At 40.9% G+C, this 20632-nt stretch overlaps 1 pseudogene; it reads right to left on the reverse strand.

Annotated features, from left to right (window-relative positions):
* Positions 1-506: 506 nt before the first annotated feature.
* Positions 507-3138, reverse strand: LOC124974769 (small conductance calcium-activated potassium channel protein 2-like; annotated as a pseudogene).
* Between the last annotated feature and the right edge of the window lie 17494 nt (positions 3139-20632).

The raw sequence follows: 20632 nt of genomic DNA on the forward strand, positions 1-20632 counted from the left end.
TAATTTTATCTTTAAATGTGTGTTTTGTAAGTGATGTTTGTAAGTGGAACATACTGGAAGCAGCAGAAATAAGTACAAGTGCAGTGTGCATGACTGCCATCAGTTCTGACTGTTCCATTTGTATGTAATGTTTGTCATGTCCCAGGAGCACAGAGTTTTAGCAGACTCATGCTGAGTGGTGGTGGAAGAAGTCAAGATGAGTAAAAAGTCATGCATCTATGACTAAGTGAAAGCAGACTCTATTGGCTCCACTCTTCAAAGAAATCAAAATTTCTACCAGATGAAGAAAGCAAGAAATCAAATTCTACAGAAGCTTGAACAACCAAAGGCCCTAATCATTACCTTTCTTGTGTGTTACTTTCATAAATTAGTTGATCTTTTTACACTAAACATGGTAACAGAAAGGAAGGGAAGGATAGGGCCCCCAAGGTTTCTGTTCTTTTTTTTTTTTTTTTTTTTGCAGAAATTAACTTTTTTTATTATATATCATATAATGTAGTAGTAAAGTTTGTTTGAAGTGTATGAATAAGAAGTTAGTGAAATTACAGGAGGAACAATCTATATAGCAATAATAGGTGCATTCCCTGTGCATCTGAAAGAAAAAAAAAAGAAGAGTTTTCACTCATTTTGGCCTAAAACTTAGTGTTCAGGTTCCCAGGATTCTGACAACAGAACCCGGATAACGCTGATTAGAACCATAGGGGCTTTACAATAAAAGCTAAAATATTGACCATATGATGGCAAAAAGTCTTATTTTGTGGTTAACTTATTCTCTTCTAGCTACTCTCTGATGAAGTTGGTGGCGCTGTAGAGGAGGACCTCCGCCTCCTGGACGAGGACCGGGACCGCTCAGCGTTGTAGGCGACGTGCTTGTCGTAGTTCTCCATCTGACCTCAATGAAGTCTCTCTGCTGCTGTCTGATGGTCTGGCTGAGGAGCCCAGGGAGGGCGTGGATGCTGCCAATCACAGTCTCTAATTTGGTTTACAGGGTAATGATCCTCTTCTTGAAGTCCTCACTCCTTTCATTTAAGTCAGAAATCATGTCATACATGATATTCTGGGTTTTTGCCAGATCCACCAAGGTATTTGCTTGGTCATTCAGCTTCCTCTGCTCCATTTTTACACTTCTTAATTGATGAATAGCTTGCAAGAATTTTCGTTGATGTTTTCTTACTTTTGCATGATCTATCTTTTTTACTAGCTTTGTATTTTTGTAAATTATCCATGTTTCCCTGAGTACATTGGCAGCTCTTTTCCTCAGCTGAGTATCCATCATGAAATTGTGCACGTGCTTGTCTGCTTTGGTAAGTTCTAACTTTCTTGCCACCACAGCTACCATCAGGGCTGTACAAACCGCACCCATAATTCCAGTAAGCAATCAGACTCCTTTTCCACAGTATGTGTTGGGTACCATGTCACCATAACCAATGGAGAGAAAAGTTATTGATATCAACCACATTGCTCCAAGGAAGTTGCTAGTAACATCCTGTTGATCATGGTACCTTTCACAAGCTCGGACAGTCCAGGTGGCAATTATCCATAATGAGATACTAAAAACCAAGAGCACAGTTCCTGGGCAAATAGTCATTAAAGTCTTCATAACAAAACGCATATTGAAGTTTATTTTACTAAGTGCTCCAATGCTTCTAGAGGAGGCTTCAGTGAAAAGTTTGCTATGTAAAAGCATGACTCTGGCAATCAGATAGAGTCTTAAGAACATTGGTATAGATAAAATAATATCCACATCAGCAGTGGTTGTGGATTGGGCATAGGAGAAGGCAAGCCGGGCTGTCCATGTGAACGTATAATTCCCAGTTATGGGATGAACAGCACACACCAGTATTTCCAAGCAGATGAAGAAAATACACTCATAAATCATGGCTATTCTCCAGTCATCTGCTCCATTGTCCACCATGAATAACTGTATTTCCGTGGCGTGGTACATGGTGATCAGACCGAGCAGGATGATCGTGGAGAGACTGATAAGGCATTTCAGAGCAAAGGAATACAGTGACGCCTTGTCATAGGCGCCCCACGACACATCGGTCTCGATAACCATGACCACAATGCCAAACATGCCGAAGATAAGCGCGTAGTCGCTGAGCCGCTTGCGTTTCTTGAACAGGGCGCACCGGTGGCCCAGCTTGTAGCCGATGTTCTGGTTCTTCTTTTTGCTGGACTTGGTGCCACTACTGCTGCCATGCCCACTGCTGCCGCCGCCTCCTCCTCCAGTGCTGCCTCCGCCGCCGGTTCCGTAGAGCGCCAGGTTGTTGGAGTTGTTGTGCTCCGGCTTAGACACCAGGATCTCTGGGACTGAGGACGAGGCAGCGGCAGCAGCGGCGGCAGACAGGGAGGACGCGCCACCACCTCCTCCGACGGACGCAGGGGGCTGCAGGGGCTGCGCCTCCGAGTCCATCTCGTGCAGGATCCGGCGGGACGCACTCAAGTTGCTGAGTGGCCGCATGACGCCCCCGTTGTACCTGCAGCTGCTCATGGCTATTTCGGTGAAGGGGTTGCTCTTGCGGCGCGCCTGGGGCTGGTGGTGCTGGTGGTGCGCCAGGTGCGGATGGTGGTGGTGGTGCGCGATCGGGGGCCTGGAGCCCAGGCTACCGAGGCTGCCCGTAGGGCTGGCGGCGGGCTGCAGGCTGTGGCACTGGTGGTACTGGGAGGCGGATGCGGGCTGTTGCGCTTACTGCTGCCGGAGCCCACTGGCATGGCTGGACGGCGTCAGCTCGCTCACATTGAGCTGGCTACCCCGGCGCGAGGAGCAGCAGCAGCAGCATGAAGAGCCCAACAGCGGCGAGGAGGTGCGGGTCCGGAAGGTGCCGCCGGGCGAGGAGGTGCGGAGCAACAGGGACACCGGAGGGAGGCGCAGCTATTGCACCGGAGGCGTGGGTTGCTGCCGCCGCTGCCCAGCTGCTGGTGCGCGAGGTGAGGGTGGTGGTGCGGGTGCGGGAGGGGCGCGAAGGGCGGGCATGGCTTGTCCTGGCTCTGTTGCTGCTGCTGGCAATGCAGGTGTGAGGAGCGCAGCGGCGGTGGCGACTGCTCTGGGAAGAAGCCGCGCTGGAACTCAGGTTTCTGTTCTAATCCTTCCTTACTCATCAGCTGCCTAAAGGTGGAAAGTGTTAGAATGTGCATGTATCAGAAGTGACATATAAACATTTGATTAACATAGTTATATGCAGTATGTCTACAGTTCTGGTGTGAATAAAGTGCATATGAATTGTGGATTTCAAAATAGAAATTTTTTAAGTTCAATGTTTCTACACGAGTTAAATGATTTACATTGATTTACTGACATTATATGAGTTGAATGGTAAAATTCTTGTTAAGAATTTTACACACATCCTAAGTAAGACTGTGAAGAAAGAAAAAAAATGTATTTTAATGCACTCATTACCTGCATACTGAACAAGAGGGCTTATATTTTCATTTTACACAGGGGCCTGCAATTTATGTAACCAGACCTGCATTCAGCATTTCTACTGTCTCCTCTGTGAATAGTGCTTAGGAACATTTAGGATCTTTGCTTCTCTTAAACATGAAAACACTGAAAAGATCTTATGTGGAAAGTAAAATGTTGTTTCCCATGTATGAAATGATAAATTATAGATCCTTAGCAAGTTGCAATCATTTAACAAACCTTAGAATAAAAACACATCTAACTAAAACAACAATAGTCTTTTACTTTTGTATCTTATTCATGTCTTTTGGGAGCACAGGTCAATGAATTCATTATTGCATTACACTCCTAGGAAAAACAATGTGAATAATGAAACTGATGCTCAATAAGACATTTTCTTAGAATCAGCAAGTGAGCAAGTGTTAGCATTGGAATGTGGGCTCAGGCATTTCAGAAACTGAATCACTTGCTCTTTACACAGCTCATATAGATTATCTCCAACTGTAAAATCACAAAATCACTGTCTCTCCACAAAGACTTTACAGAGTATAGACAAGAGTGGTCATGTGCTATCATGCTTACACTAAAGCCACAATAACTTTTCTTTTAGTTCCTCTCCTTAAGCCTACAACTGGTCCTTCAGATTATGAAATACATTGTGACAAATTTATATGGAGCAATATGATGTAATCTAAAATAAGTGAATATACAGGTATGCAAAATTATTGACTTGTAACTGTAATAGAAATAAAAGATTATAACATTTTTAAAAAGTAAAAGAGTAACAAAAGTTATTATAACTATTACTTTAGCTCTTCTGCATTGGAGACACAAACTAAATTGGAAAAAAACTTGAAGCATGTTGCAATCCCCTGTAATGATAAAAATGAAATATTTTAGTGAGAAATTAAGGCACAGAGAAATGTGCATACAATGTTCATGGATTGTACAATACTATATTGTTATGATACCTGTTCTAACTAATTCTATCTATAGGTTGAATGCACATAAAAGCACAACTCTATCAGACAGTTTTGAAGAATTTTAAAAGTTGATTCTAGAATGTGTAGAGAAAATTATAAGATGTAGAATAGCCAAAACTATCTTGCAAAAGAAAAACAAGGTTGGAGGGAATATGCAACCTGATTTTGAGATTAATTTTAATGATCTAATAACCATAATCATTTTGTATTGGCATAAGAGTAGACAAATAAATGCATGGAATATAACAAAATCAAGAAATACATGAAATAGGCAGCCAATTATCTTTTCTACAATTTGAATAATTGTCTAATTTAATTGTGTGTGTGTGTGTGCGTGTGTGTGTGTGTGTGTGTATGTGTGTCTGTGTGTGTTGGTATTTATCTTGCTTAGTAAGATTTTTGGGTCTGTGGTTTGGTATATGCCATCAATTTGGGAAGATTTTTCATGTTTTTTTTCAAATGTTTTTGATCCATTCATTTCCTCCTAATATTTCAACGACTTGTGTTTTAATTTTTAACTACATCTTAAAATATTTAACTACCATGCTTAGGTGTTATGCTGTAATTTTTCCTTGTGTTTTAGTTGGGGTAATTTTGTTGATCAGTCTTCAACTTCAGTTATGTCGTCCTGTTTGGATGACTGATGATCCAACCCAACAAAGTCATTCCTTATTATGTTACTGTGTTCTTAATCTAACATTACCTTTTGAATCCTTTGAGTTCCCATCTCTCTACATACATTCACCATCTGATCTTGTGTGAGATATTTAATATATTACTCACAATTAAATTTCTTGTCTGATAGTTTTAACATTTCTGCCATCTGGAGTTTAATGCTGAAAACTGGTTTGTCTCTTTGGACTGAATTTTTTTTCTGGCCTTTTGTCATGGATTGTAACTTTCTTGTTTGGAACTAGACATATTGTACAGGGTGATAAACCTGATTTAAATAGGCCTTTAGGAGTTGGGCTCTTTGACCATGGGAGTAGCTATGGGCACTAGAAAAATCAAATTCCTGTTAAGTTCTTAGTTTTGTCTCCCTCTTCTTGGTTTGGGGACTTCCTTTGTTCTGCTCCTCAGAGTCAGTTTCTTCTACTCCTAACTATAATCCACTTTTATTTTCCATAGAACTATGTAGTGTGTAAATCTTTTGGTTACATAGTATGCTACCTCAGTGGTGAATTTTTAAATGTTGTTACTGACCTTTCTTCTGGGTAAGTGCTTTCCCCTGATGTAGCTAGTGTTCTCTGAAGTCTGTGTCATTGGAACCCTCTCCATATAAATTACACCCTTCCTCACAACACAGAGAGACAGAGTTTTTGGAACAATGTTAAAATAGGATGGAATTCACTCTTCCCCAGTTGGGATGAGATAATCTTACTCTTGCCATGTGGCATTTCTGGGAATTGGAGCATTTGTACCAGCAGGGAGGGAAGTTGTGGGGGATTTTGTGATGGCTCTTCTTCCCATTTCACTGCCAGGGCCAGAGGCAGGAGAGGACAAAGTGGAGAACAGTGGGGGAGGGAAATGAGGATGGAGAAGTCAGGAATTCTCCCATTCATGAGATTATAGTGGATGGTGGGGTGCTTGGTCAAATCTTGAAAAGTATGATCTGCCTGTGAGTATAACCCCAGGATGGTCTCATACTCCTTAATCCCATGGAAAGCATCTGAGAAATGGGAACATGAAAGAATTTAGGGTTCTCTAATTTTCTGCTTTTTCAATTTCCATATCATTCAAAGTTTATGAAAAAGAAACATTATAGTAAAAAAGTGAATAAATAAAGGATAGTTTGGGTGGGGAGAACACAGAAAATTATTAGGGCAATGTGATGATTTTGCATGATCTATAATCCTGGGTAATGTCATACATCTGTCCAAATTGATATAATGTGCATCAGGAGTGAGATGTATTGTGAACTATGGGACCGGAGTGATAATTATGTGTCAATATAGGTTCATTGATTATAATTAGCACACTTTTCTGGGGAAGGATATTGAGAGTGGGGAAGGATGTACAGGTGAGGAAGAGAAAAGTCTATGGGAAAGCTATATTTTTCCCTGAATTTTAAGTTGTTGTAAAAATAAAATAAAATGTATAAAAAATCTACTTCAGTGTTCAATAATCCAAAATTACTAAATTGGAATTATTTTTGCCCTGTTAAAGAAAAGTTTATGCATATATATGTATATATATATATATATATATTTTATGTGTATTTATGTTAATACAAATATGCAAGTACCATTGCAACTTAACAAGTCCCATTGTGAATTATTTTAAAATGGAAATGTTCAATTTTTGTTTGAATGAAATTGTTTAGTGACAACTCATTTTATCAACACTGTTATTGTGCAAGGAGAAGACTCTGCTTTATCAGTTATGCACAGTTCATAGATGTGCTAATTCCTCTGCGATATATTAACTGAACACTTACTTCATGTCAATTCTGTAGAGAACCAGCTGCAGATAATTTTTTGTTTTAAAGTTAGATCAAGGTCCCAGTACAGTGGGCATAAGTAAAACAATGTTGCTACGGGATAAAGCATCAAGATAGTTATTTAAAAAAAAACTTCCCCAAATATGATTAGGGATAAGAAAATTCTTAGATCCATGATGAATCATAAATTCTACTTTTCCCAGAGAGATCTAACATAGCAAGATTAACAGGCTCTTAGTCACATCTTAATCATGACAGTGTTACCTAAGTCATTCACTAACCTTGTTCCAACCCAGGATCCAGGAATCTCTTCACCCACAGATTACCCTGCCCCTTTGCTAAGAATCACACCCATGACCAAATTATTACTTATTTTGAAATTATTTAACTTTCCCAGAATTTATAAATCTATGAGATGTCAAAATATTTTATTTTTCCTTATCATCAGGTGTCTTTTTTTTAATACAGTGTTCCAAAAGAATGGATAACATTATAGTCCAGAACTGGGCAGATTTTTCTGTATTGTTGTATTCCAGGATTAATAAGAAATACCTGCCAAATGCAACAGAACTGATCATTGATTTACACCTTTATTGATATCGATATCAAAAACAGTGTTCATTTCTAATGAAAAATGGCTCACCCCACCCCACATTCCAAGGTCATGTTGATCCCTGATTCAGGATCACGTGGTTGAATTTGTTAATTTCCCTCCTTGGCATGGATCTTGTGCTCTAAACCATATCCTGCTGCATGTCCACCCCTCCAGGAGCCTCAGAGACATAACAAAAATGTCTCATTTCAGTGAAGAGGACTCTCAGTGCCAATGAATCTTCCAGTCACTTTTGACTTCACCAACTTCAATATTATCCATGCCTCTGGATAAGTGTTTCTCTAGAAGCACTATCACTATTTAATCTTCATGTCTTTAGAATCTCGTTTGTGACTTACAGAATGTAGACTTACAGGTTCCTTGGTATTCTTGAGTCCACTTGTCTTACCATCTTGGAGGCAGTTCATCCTCTTAACTACTACACTCATAAACTCACATCAGAACAGGTTGTGTCTTCTTGGCCCTCACATTTCTTTCCCATGACTGATTTGTTCCTCATAGAATCTCAATTCTTTCCTACAAGTAGAGACTGCTACAGATAGAATATTTACAACCCTACCATGTGTATACGTTGAAACTCAATCTCCCATTTGATGGCATTAGGTGTGGTCTCTGGGAAGTTACTGGTCATGAGGTCAGTACCCTTATAAAAGAGACTTCAGGGAGTTTCCTTGCCTCTCCTACAAATCATGAGGACACAGTGAGATGATGTTGTCCAGGAACCAGGAAGCCCTCACCAGACACTGAATCTGGTTATGCCTTGATCTTCTACTTTCTAGCTTCCAGAACTGTGAGAAATAAATCTTTACCATTAAGGTGATCCATTCTATGCTCTTTTCATTATGGCAGTCTGAATGGGCCTAGGCAGGAACAACTATTCAAATTCATGGGATCACATTCTATACCAAATTTACCAGATTTATGACACATCTTTTTCAAAGTCATTGTTTCTCATTTTCACCTACACTTTGAGTTATGTGAACATAATTTCCTACCATATATATATTTATATATAAAAAATTTCCTACTATATATATTTTTTCACTTTTAGTTTAAAATACAGAAAATAGTAAATGCATGTTTTAAGCACCTGCTCTATGCTAGACACTGGACCAGATCTTTTCATGAAAATTGACAAATGTATTTGATTGAACATCTAATGAGGACCAGATATTTTAAATGTATTATCCCATGTAAACCTTAAGGGCATTTTCCAACAATTTTGCTGTCATAATTGAAGATGAAGATTTAGTCAAGGTCACATAACTAATAATATCAGACACAGAGTTTAACCACAATCTACTACAAATTTGCCTGACAAATTTGATTAGGAAGTGATTACATAAGAACAGCAATAGGAGATGACATCAGGATATTGAATATCAATAATATCAATAATAAAAAACTTTGTGATTGTATTTGGTGCAAGAGAAGAATGTAATGTTTCAATGTGCACCTCCACAGATATGGTATCACGTTAAGACTGAAAGAGAAGTGTGGCCCCATCCTTGTTTACTTAGTTTCTTTGTCTCTGTCCATTCATGGATTTCAGATTGAAAAGAGAATCCTAAGATGATCAAAGACAGATAAGAGAACTTAAAACCTGAATACTTATCCTTGCACCATTTATCAAACATTACTGTGTGCAAGAAACTTAAGTCTGTTTCATCATTGTGACAATGCCTTTGGAAGTCAGGCACCTGGGTTGATGTTGAGAACTAAGTGCCTTAATTCAAGACCATTGATGTACTCAGTATAAAATCAGGTTGTAGGTTAGCCCAGAATATGGCAGCCCATAACCTGCTGTTGTTTTCATGACTGCCTTTCACACATTGATAGACTGTCCATATTTCTCTCTTCTTCTTTCCATGTCCAAGATGATGAGTCCATTTTGTGTGGACCTTGTAATACAGTCCTTTAGTCCATTTTACAGCTGGGACCTAGGTCTATGATCATGACCCAAACTCAGTTGCCCAGGCCACAGTCTTTGAAGCAGGCACCATAGAGCAAGTTGTTCTGGTTGGGGCTGCGAAGCAGGTGCTTCAGTGCTTCACAGTAGCAGTAGCAGCTTCTCAGGGTCTCAAGGTCAAACTCAAGGTACAGGAGAACCAAAGGCTACAATAGTCAAATCAAGTCAATTTTCTGATACTGAAATCTCAGCAGTGCCCTTGTTTGACAGCTGATTCCTCAGTGTGGCATTATGGCAACTCCCTGGAAAATATCTCATCCTTTCTACCTGAAAGGAACCCCTATCATATAATTTTCACTACTAGTCAACAAGATTTTACAAAGAGTGTCAATAGGATTTCACAGGAGTTGGGCAGAGAGTTCAAAGTGGTTTGAAGCTTCCTCTATCTTGTAAATGCCAGATTTGCAGACAAAAGCTGTGATTGAGTCTATTTTAAAGAGAGATTATTGCTATGCTAAAGATACTATCTCTACTTTCTTGGTAAAAATGTGTAAAACTACTGTCTAGGCTAAGAATATTGGATAAAGAGTAACTAATGTCCCCATACACTCCCACTGTCATGTAACAACCCCAAATCTAAAAGAACTTTGACTCTGAGGTCCAGAGTACCCAGTGGACCACTGCAGCTTAAATAAACCATCTTCCTGAAAAATATCTCAGGTATTCAGCTCCATCTGTTCTACATCATTGCTTTACTACATAAAATAGCTAGAGTCAATTCACTTTTCTTCTCACATCTCAGAATCCTGGACTCCTCATGGTTCTGCTGCTTCTGGGGACAGAGTGGAATGCCAAGATCCTCTGGTGTGGAAGGACTCCAAGCACCCACTGATAGGAGAGGTTGGCTCAGCGCTCTTTCCAGAAACTCAGAGCAGATTAGAGCAGCTGCTAACACATAGAGCCCAGGAAGGCTTGAAGGGGAGGGTGATGTGAGTTAGCCCTGGGCTAAAGATATAGCTTAAGTCTTAAAAGACATTGTCAAGTGATGCATTTCAAAGGTGGCTTTTTGAAAAATGTATAAAATAACTAGCACCTTGGTTTAAACAACCAAAAATAAAATGAGGCATTCATGGTCATCTCCAGTTTTGTGTCTGGTTCTTATACCATCTGAACAGGAGGTAGTAGGGATAAAACAGAAAAACATCTTTCTCTAAGACCTGCTATGTGCCAAGGCTAGCCTGGGAGCTGCATCTGTGCGGTCACATGGAACATCAGATTGACTGAGGAAACTGTGCCCAAAGACTCAAAGAAAAATGGATTTGGGGATGGGCTGCTCTGCCCCTGATCACATGGCATTGAGTGAACTTCTTCATCCTTGTGCTTCTTCTGGGAAAGTAGTGTGGAGAGTTAGGGTTCAGAATTAGATGTGTTCAGTAGTGATTCTTAGTATTTCCATTGTTGATTAAGGATTGCACTGTTTCCAGGTTGGAAAGGGGTTTAAATTGTGGATTCTCTATGGAAAACTATCCTGCTCTGATCTCTTACCCAGGCTCCTGTCTACAAAAATAAGAGGCAGTCCCGTGTGGAATGACCAACGCCCCAGAACAAACAGGACTCCATGGCATGGAACAGAAGGAAACGCAAAACACCAGCAACAGAAAAGTGTGTTCCACTCACCACCTCTGGTGATGTGGCTTCAATTTTCCCTACTATTTTGTGGAGATAAGGAGCTTACCTGGAGCACTCGTGAGGATTACCTGTGAGTGTGAACAAGTAAGACACGCTGTGATGAGGTCAGTGATCCTCCTCAGGGATGCTATTTCTCATTTGGCACAAACAAAACCAAAAAGGCTTCAGAAACCTTACTTTTCTTGTGACAAAATTAAATGAATTAATTTATAAAATACTTAATCATGACTTATTTAACAGATAAGGACCACTGTGTGACCAGCTTTGTGCAAGATGTTGGTTTCAGCAGAGAGCACTTTCCCTCATGGAGACTACTTGGAAGAGATGGGGAGAAGGTGAGAGAAGTGGAGTCAGGATGTGGGAAACAAGGAAGGAAACAGATTGGATTCCACATCTATCTGAGCTCTTTTTAAAATGTGTTTTTTAAAAACTTGTAAAAACAGAAAACTGCTTTTAAAAAATTTTGGAGACTAACACCATCTTTGTAACAGAACCCTGGAAAGAAGCATTGATGGGAAAATTTTCCTCAGATAAAAATAACCTAAGTTTCCCTTAGTAATTATTTCTTGGGTTACAGAAGTGTCTGAATTTTATTAACCATTTTAAGGTTTTATCGAAATCTGCCAAATTTTGCTTTACCTTAATGTTAAATATTATAAGATGTATAGACAGTTTCCCCCACTCATCTGTGGTTTTCCTTTCCAAGATTTCAGTAACACATAGCCATGGGTGGTTCAAAAATATTGAATGGAAAATTTCAGATTTATACAATGCATAAGTTTTAAATTGCACACCTTCCAGAGTTATGTGACAGAATTTCATGCCATCCTGCTTTGTCTTGCCTGGGAGGTGAATCTTCCCTTTGTTCAGTGTATCCACATTGTATATGCTCTCTCCCCATTAGTTGCTCAGTAGTTTGATTATCAGATCTACTACCTCAGTTTCACAATTCTGTGTCCAAGTAACCCTTATTTTGCTTAACAATGACCTCAAGGCACAAGCATGATGATACTGGAAATTTCATTAGAGTATATTGCTATAATTGCTCTATTTTATTATAAGTCATGGTTCTTATTCTTTTATTGTGCTTGATTAAAGTTAAACTTTATCATAGGCATTATGAGTAGAGAAAACAGTGTATATCTTACAGGGTTTAATCATGAAGCAGACCAAACTACCCCTCCCACCATAATTGTAATATATAAGCTTCTCTAGGGACCCCTACCATAATTAAGCTTCTTGTCGGCAAAATTTTACAGAGTGTCAACAGGATTTTACAGGAGTTCTGCACAGAGCCCAATGTAGCTTGAAGCTTCCTCTTTCTTATAAATGCCAGGTTTGCAAGCAAAAGGTGTGATAGACTGTCTCAAGAGTGCTTGTTATACAAAAATTATTATCTCTGTTTTCCTTGATAAAAACTTGTGAAACTTCTGTCTGACATAATATTGGGACAAAGATTAACTGTTATGTACCCACCCACTGTCATGTAACCACTCCACTGAGGAAAATCTAAAAGAATTTCCAGACTTGGGATCCAGAGATTTCAGGCATTTGTACCCTCTGGACAACTGCAGCTTAAATAAACCTGCTCCCTGAAAATTTCTTCAGGTGTCCAGCCTCAAATCTCCAAAATCAATACCATCTGCAGTTTTAGGCATCCACTGGGGGTCTTGGAATGTAACTCCTGTGAATAAGGGGGGGGGGGGGGCTCATCTATTTAGAAATAAAACCAATAGTAGTCTAAAACCCATCACTTCCTAATAATCAATATTTCATCCATGGAAGGAGCTGGAAATGGAAATCAGTTCAGGATGACATCTTTGGATTAGTAATCTTGACCTTATCTGAACTAGTAAAAACCCCGTTGTGTGTGAGCTGAAGTGAGCTGAGCTGGCGCTATGTTGAACTCAGCTCTTCCTCTGCGATTTATGGCACTTCTGCCTTAGTGAGGTTGGAAACCCTGAGAGCTCCTAACCTCCCACTTCACTTGCTGGCTTATCTTCTTAGCTTGGAAGAAAAGGGTGCATCAAAGTGAAGCTAGAACACTAAGGGGATGTTTTACAACCTCAGGAAAGCCTGGAGTTAATCTCATCCCATGTGAACTGGTCAAATATCAAAAAGCAGCTTGCTTTTTATGGGCTCCCCCACATCCTGAAATCAACAGAAGTAACACTTTGTGAAGTTCACAAGTCTGCATGGGGTGAGCCACAACCTGGAGGCTGAAGAGGCTGAAAGCTTTGCAGGAGATAGGATCACAGGCAAAGGAGATCACTGGCAAGGGGCTCCCCTTAGAGAAATCAAACCCAGTTCCACTGTCAGGGACATCTGAGCCAGATGGATTTCCATTCTTGTGGATTTCCAGTCTAATAAAGACTCTTCTGAGACAAAGACAGACAACTTGTGGTGCTTATGTGCCCTCTAGGTCCAGGAACCCAATAGTCTATAGGGAGAGCTCTTAGTTAGCTCCGGAGTGTGAACACAGCTGAGCTGGCATCTGGGAGGTGTTCAGATCCTGCTCATGACTGTGTTACAAGCAGTGAGCAAAGGTGTTGGTCGCCCCTTAGAAGCTGCTTCATGGAGCAGCTCCCTCCAATATCCTTTTTTTCAAAGTGGTCTTTCTCCAACCTTCAGTTCTCTCTCTCAGGGTGACTGCAGTCTTCCTCATATTTCCAATGGCACATCTAGGTAAGTAGAAATTTGCATAATTAACTGCTCTCTATACTCTGAACTTTACTCCACCATTGCATGTTGACCAAACATTTCTCCCATAATGTCCCATGAACTCCTCATCAGGATGACTTCACCTCCACATTGAATCAGTTTCCATTCGCCTATAGTTTCTTTGCCTTTCCTGATGGCACCAGCATGGAACCACTCTCTCTCCATCTCCACTAGTGGCCAATTCCATTCCATGCTGTTAGTAGAAGAACCCTCTACTCCTGCAGCCAACTTGTCCCATGGACCCTGCAGTGTCTTCTCCAGGTTATTATAACTCTCCTAACTGGCCTTTCCATATAACATTTTCAACCAGAAAATGTGACATGTTCTCTCCTTGTATAATTTCTAATGTAAGGAGGATCTAATGATGGATTCTTTTCAGTCTTCTGATTGTTTTCCTTATGTGATCATTTCCCATCTGCTATGGTTACTTCTTGTATTATTAAGCACCATAAATGAGGTGGCTCAAAATAACTGGAATTCATTTTCCCACTGATCTGGGGGGCAGAAATCCAGATTCCAGGAGAGGCCCTGGTCCCCATGAAGCCTGATGGGGAGAACCCTTCCTTGCCTCTTCTGGTGGCCACTGGCCATTTTTCACACTCCAGCTTGCAACTGCCTCATGCTGAACTCTGCCCTCTCTACCACATGTTGTTGGATGATAATCAGATACAAGAATTATTAGTAATTAGAATATAAGTAAGGCTTCTTCCTCTCTTGAATTTGAAAGAACTAAACTCTATCATGCATTATTAAAGTTTATTCTTTTCATTGATACTTTTTCAATGTGAACTAAATTTGAGACATCAAAGGAAGAATAAATGCACCATTTCCCTCCGTAAATGTGGGCCTTGTTCTTGTCTACACAAGGGGACCTACTAACCCACTGAGGAATCCTGAGTCACTCTCAGTTCTCATCTCCTGTGCTGTCCTTACACCCACCTGTGAATCTGAGTCTTAACTAAAAGGACCAGCATTATATTCATCTCTGCATCATTTCCCTCAGCAATACAAAATTCCTAACCCAAATTGAGCATTGGGCAGTGGAGGGGGTTTTCCTATGAGAAACACCAAAGTTTCAATTTTATGAGACCCACAATATATTTGCCTCTGTACATAAAACTCAGAATTCCAGGTGATTTACCCAATTCACTCCATGTTATAACATCTCTGATATTTTTTGTTACTTCCGATGTACCATTTTAAAAATCAAAAACACATTCTTCCCCCTTCTCTTTAAAAAATGTGCACATCCGGCGCGTCTTCCTCTCGCCCTCCTGGCCGCCGCCAACATGCTTTCTGCCACTCTGCTCCGCCGCGCTGGCGCCTACGCTGAGGCTGCCGCCGCCCAGGCCAGATGTCCTTCACCTTTGCTTCCCAGACTCAGGGCCGGATCTCGCGCCCTCACCGTTGGACCCGGCACCTGCGCTCCCAGTCCCAGGGCTCCGACCGCCTTCCTAGGCCACGTGCCTACCCAACCCGTGAGCGGCCGGGAGACCGAGGGTGCCCTAGCTCGCGGGGTCGCACTACTGTCCTGGTCCTTGGGCGCCCCAGCTTCCTTCCTTTCCTCTCTCTACAGCCCGCTCCGCTCCCTCACCTCCCCTCCGGTCCATGACCAGTTCCTCACCCCCAGGCCTCCAACCGGTGGCCAACCTGTTTCCCTGGACCCGGACTTAGGTCCCCTGGCCGTGGGGTTCCAAGGCCGAGTCCCCCCACCCTCGGAGCCGGCAGGGTGGCTTCACTCCTGTCTTCTTCCTGGTGCACTCACTGTGGTTCTGAATCTGAGCCCCGGCCCCTTTCTGGGGTTAATGCCCCTCTCATTGTGCAGGTCGCTGGACCATGCCCTGCACCTTGGCTCCCCTCAACCCTAGCTCCCAGGCCTTCTCTTCTCCCGAAACTGAGTTATAAGGGTTTGTTCTAAGAGTTACTCCTTGTGTCCAGCTGTCCCCTGGGAACCCTCCTGGGGGCTCCCTCCTGCTGTAGCTTGTGTCCTGGCTTCTCCCTGGGGAAGGACCCAGGTGCTTCCCAGTCGCAGACAGTCCTACTTGCAGATGAGCAAGGTGCTCCAAGACTAAGGGTGGCAGGGGCAGTTTCTATGACCTCTTCAGGGCCCAGTCTTTTCCGGATGCATTTCAGAGCAGTAAAGGCCAGGTACCTGGTGACTCCTGAGGATAAAAAAAATAAAAATAAATAAATAAAAATAAAAAATGTGCACATCCATGGTCAAATTATTCACAATAGCCAAGAGGTGGAAGCAAGGTATGTGCCCAGCTACAGATGAATGGATGAGCAAAATGTGCATCCACACAATAGAATATTATTCAGTCTTAAAAATGAAGAAAATTCCAACACATAATGCAACATGGATAGATCTTTAAGACCTTGTGCCAGGCAAAAGAAACCAGTCACAATAAGACAAATACTATATGATTCCCCTTCCACGAGGTACTTGGGATCATCAAATTCATAGAGTGATGGTGCCCAAGACTGGGGAAGGGAGACAGGAAGTTAAGGTTTAATGGACACAAAGTTTTAGTTTTGAAAAATGAAAACAGTTATGGAGATGATTGTTGGAGATGGTGTTAAAATGATGCATATTGCTTAGTGCCACTAAAATGGTCCTAAGTGCCCTGAGCCTTGGAGACAAGTAATATGTATGAATGGACTCTGAAGACAGATGCAGAAAGGGCACTGAGGGTGAAGACAATGATGTGCACAAGTGTGGGAGGGGCCTGGAGGCACATGTCACAAGGAATCTGTAAACAGAGTAGCCTCATTTAACTGTGTGAGTTGGGTCAGTAACAAATGAGATTGGAATTGTATGAAAGAAACACTCAGAAGCTTGGGCTTTCACCACTGTGTGACCCACGAACCCCCTACATCCGTTTCATTTAGATGCTTGCTGAGATGGGAATCCCAGGCTCAGTTTTAATTTGTGTGCATTAGATCTTTGTTGCTGTTGATAGGAATTGGCATTTCTCATAAGTTCCCCAGGTGGTCCTTGTGAGGAGGATAATCAGAGAACTAGGTTAGCTTAGGTCTCACTTAAAAGCCCCTCAATCTCAGCTACAGCTTGGGAGAGCACCTCTTTCCATAGGTCACGGAGGTGCAGAAGCACTGCAAACTGAATTCTGAGATGAGCATGTGATGTTCAGGAGCTTTCTTGTTCCAAGCAAATATTGGCTTGCAACTCAAAATGGAAACTTTGCAGCCTGTTTTATTCATGACTTTTGCAAGAGTTTCCACATTTGCCAAAGGAAGTGCTTGCCAGATGTAAAACACATGAAGGATGCACTGCTTTTTCTTCCCACACATGGGTAAGTCATTAAAATTGAATCAGTCTGACAGCAGACAGCTTAGGTGTTCATTGGTTGTTGGAACCTTATTTTCACTTTCTCTTTGTATGTTTTACTTTATTTTTAAAAAAAATTAGTTACAAGGAATGTGAAAAAGTACCACCAGGTCCTCAGCCTGTACAAAATTTATGTTTAGGAACTTTAAACAAAACCCTAACATTCATTTTCCTTTGGTAGGAGGTGAAAATTTCCTTTTAAAAAAAGAAGGCTACTTATTAGTGTGCACACATACATGCAAATTCAGATTAGAATGAGTGTCGAAGGGGAGCATGATGTGATGCCACCTTGCTGGATGGAGTGAATCCAGCTTCTACTGTGAGGGCTGGGAAGGCAATCCTTGTGAAGAAAGGAAAACCTTACATTGGAAGTGACCTAAAAGGACAGTGTGGGCAATGGGAGACACAAAAGATGGGCAGGTGGAGTGTGGCAGTGTGTCCAGGGACTGACGCTATTGGTGGAGGTGATCCTGAAAGGAGGTGATCTCACATTGGAGAAGAATTCAACAACAAGGAGTGGGGATTACACTTAATCTATAGACAACACAGAGTCCTTCAGTGCTCAGTGGTATCATGTTTTGGGTAGAGTGTTCTAGTAGTCTTATTTTATGAACACTGAAGGGAGAATATTGTAAAATGATTAAAATGGGTTTCCAGTACTTCAACTCCTCAGTGATTTTACACCAGCGAGAGAAAAGGAGGGAGTGGATTTAAGAAAGGCTGAGTTAGAATTGGCAGGATGGTTGCCATGGTGGCTCACACCAGTAATCCAAGTGACTGGGTAGGTTGGTAGGCTGAGGTAGGAGTGCCACATGTCAGCCCCTGCAACTTAGTGGAACCCTCTGCAACTTGGTGAGAACCTATCTTAAGAAAACAATAAAAAAGGAAAAGAAAAAGAAAGAAAGAAAAGGGGCTCAGTGGTAGTTTACCCCTAGGTTCAATACCACAGGGGGAAAGAAAATCTTACAAAATGGAATGCATTTTGTGTATTTGATATGGTGGGGGAAGGGTAGAGGAAGGGGTCATTTGTCAACAACCAGGAATGAACCATTGAAACATTTCTTAGCCTTTAACCTTAGTGGTCCACCAGCTCAGAACAGTGTACCAGACAATTCCCTTCAATGACCATGCTGACCGTTAATGATTATCAAAGTATTCTTGGGGAGCCATTCCTTATGAATATGGGAAAACATGGCTGTTTTTCTCTGCCAGTACAGTCTTCTATCCCACACTGCTGCTACTCAGACATTAATACAATATGCATAATTATGTGATGATGTAATTTAATAGGAGGGTGTTGAGCCAGCATGGGATTCTGGCTGAACAATCAGTTATGTGGAAGTGATGCATCCTGCTACACATTCCTAGGTGTTGGCTGTCATTCCATGCAGAACATCCAGCTTGATGTAGGCATGGCATGTTGCCTAATAATAGAAGTGTGGTCAGGACAAGGACTCTACTTTGAGCACCATGACCCCACCAAATCAATGACATAGCAGAGAAAGGCAGTGCATCTATAACAAATCTTTTGCAACTAGCAAAAATTTGAGGGGGGGGGAGTGAAAAATAATACCCCCTTACTAATTGTCCAAAATATTTTTTTAAACATCGAATATTTTTTCCTAACACATTTTCTATGGCCCATTTTTGTGAAATTAAATGTGTATGAGCGAAGGGAAACCTGTACTTCTCCAATGTCCTTCATAGAATCCCAGTCCTTTAAAATTTTATAAATCATCAGTATCATCGGTTTGACAAAAACACAAATAATTGACACATGGTTGATTTACAAACATTGATTTACAAAAATTGCTTCACATAACCTTGTTGATACTAAATGTTTAAACTTGATCTAGTGATTACCTCTCAGGGATGAATATTCCAGGCACATTTTAAGGCCTACATATGCTAATTAACTTAATTCTTCAGTTGTCTTTTTAGACAGGTACTATTTCTATCTTCCATAAAGACCAAGAAGCTGAGGCACAGAAAGTCGTGCCAATTTCTTCAGGTCAGATCTAGCAAGGTAAGGAGCTAGAATGAGAATCAGATCTTACCCCAGAGCCACTTTGAACCACTGTGCCCCACTGCCTCTTTGTGTACAAAACAAACAGAAACAAAACCAAAATATTCCCTAAGATGAGATTTGGTGATAGAATTAGAATTTATATAGCTTCTTATTTACTTATCTTCTAAAAAAGACATTAACACAAAGGGCAAAGAATCTCAATAAACTTCTGACATCATTATTTAAATCATCTAATCATCTATAAAACACGATTTTCAGAATACCATCTTCGTACTTTGGAATACTTACAATCCCTAGGGTCTTGGTCAAGTCATTTGTATTTCAGTTTATTTTCCACATATCTAAATTGGGGATAATTTCAAATCTGTGAATATCTACTATGATCAGGTATGATAAGGGATCTTCCAGAATCAGCTCATAATAGTTCCCCAATATATATGACTTGTGGTTGTTAAATCAGTGTGGGCTGGAGATGTAACAGAGGTAGAGCACTTGACTTGCATGAGTGAGACCCCGAGTTTAACCCCTGGTACAAAAAAAAATTGCTTAGTCAATAGATCAGGGAACACAAAATTCCAAATTCTATTGAACTGTTGGGAAGAACAAAAGAGAAGAGGATAACAGCATCTGTTAAGACACACAAACACAGAAGGAGAGTGGCCCATGAATGGTGGATATAAGTGCCAAGCTAGTTCAGAGGCTGAGCCCTCTATTAGAAGAAAATAAGAGGAACAGGAGGTATGCTTGTTATGAGTTCAGTTGTTGAGTATGAAACATAATTCATATGATGAAACCTAACCCCATCTCTTTCATAGGCAATAAGGTGGCATTATTTAGAAATAGGGTTTTTATGGATATAATTAATCAGAATTAGATGAGGTCATACAGTAGTAGGGAGGTCCCTAATCCAATATGCCTGTGTCCCTAGGTCTGACAGTTTTCCTCCAAAATTCATATATTGAAATCCCAACCCCCAAGATGATGGTATTAAGAGTTCACCTATATTTTGGATATAGGTGATGAGGGTGGAACATCATGATAGAATTGGTGTCCTTATAAAAGAGGTCCTACAGAGTTGTCTTGCTCCTCTACCTGCTGAGCATTGATGTGGGAAAGCTGAATATTAAGTCTAGGGAATTGGTCTGTTGGTGTTGCTGACTTGTGAAGAGAGTCCCTAAGGAAAAATAACACCACATTTTCAAATTGAAGTGTGCTGTTTTTGTTTGATTTACTTTGATTTTAGATTTGGTAGGCAAAGAATCTACCTGTGCATCTCAGGAGAGTGACTGAAACTTATGAGTTGTATTAAGCCTAAATTGGTACTTGGGATTGAACACAGGGTGTTTAACCAATTTACACCTACAGTCCTTTTTTATAATTTATTTAGTGACAGGGTCTTGTTGAGTTGCTTAGGTTCTTGCTGAGTTGCTGTGGCTGGCTTTGAATTCACAATCCTGCCTCAGCCTCCCGAGAAGCTGGGATTACAGGCATGCACC

This window comes from Sciurus carolinensis, unplaced genomic scaffold, assembly GCF_902686445.1.
Source record: "Sciurus carolinensis unplaced genomic scaffold, mSciCar1.2, whole genome shotgun sequence".
NCBI classification, from domain to species: domain Eukaryota; kingdom Metazoa; phylum Chordata; class Mammalia; order Rodentia; family Sciuridae; genus Sciurus; species Sciurus carolinensis.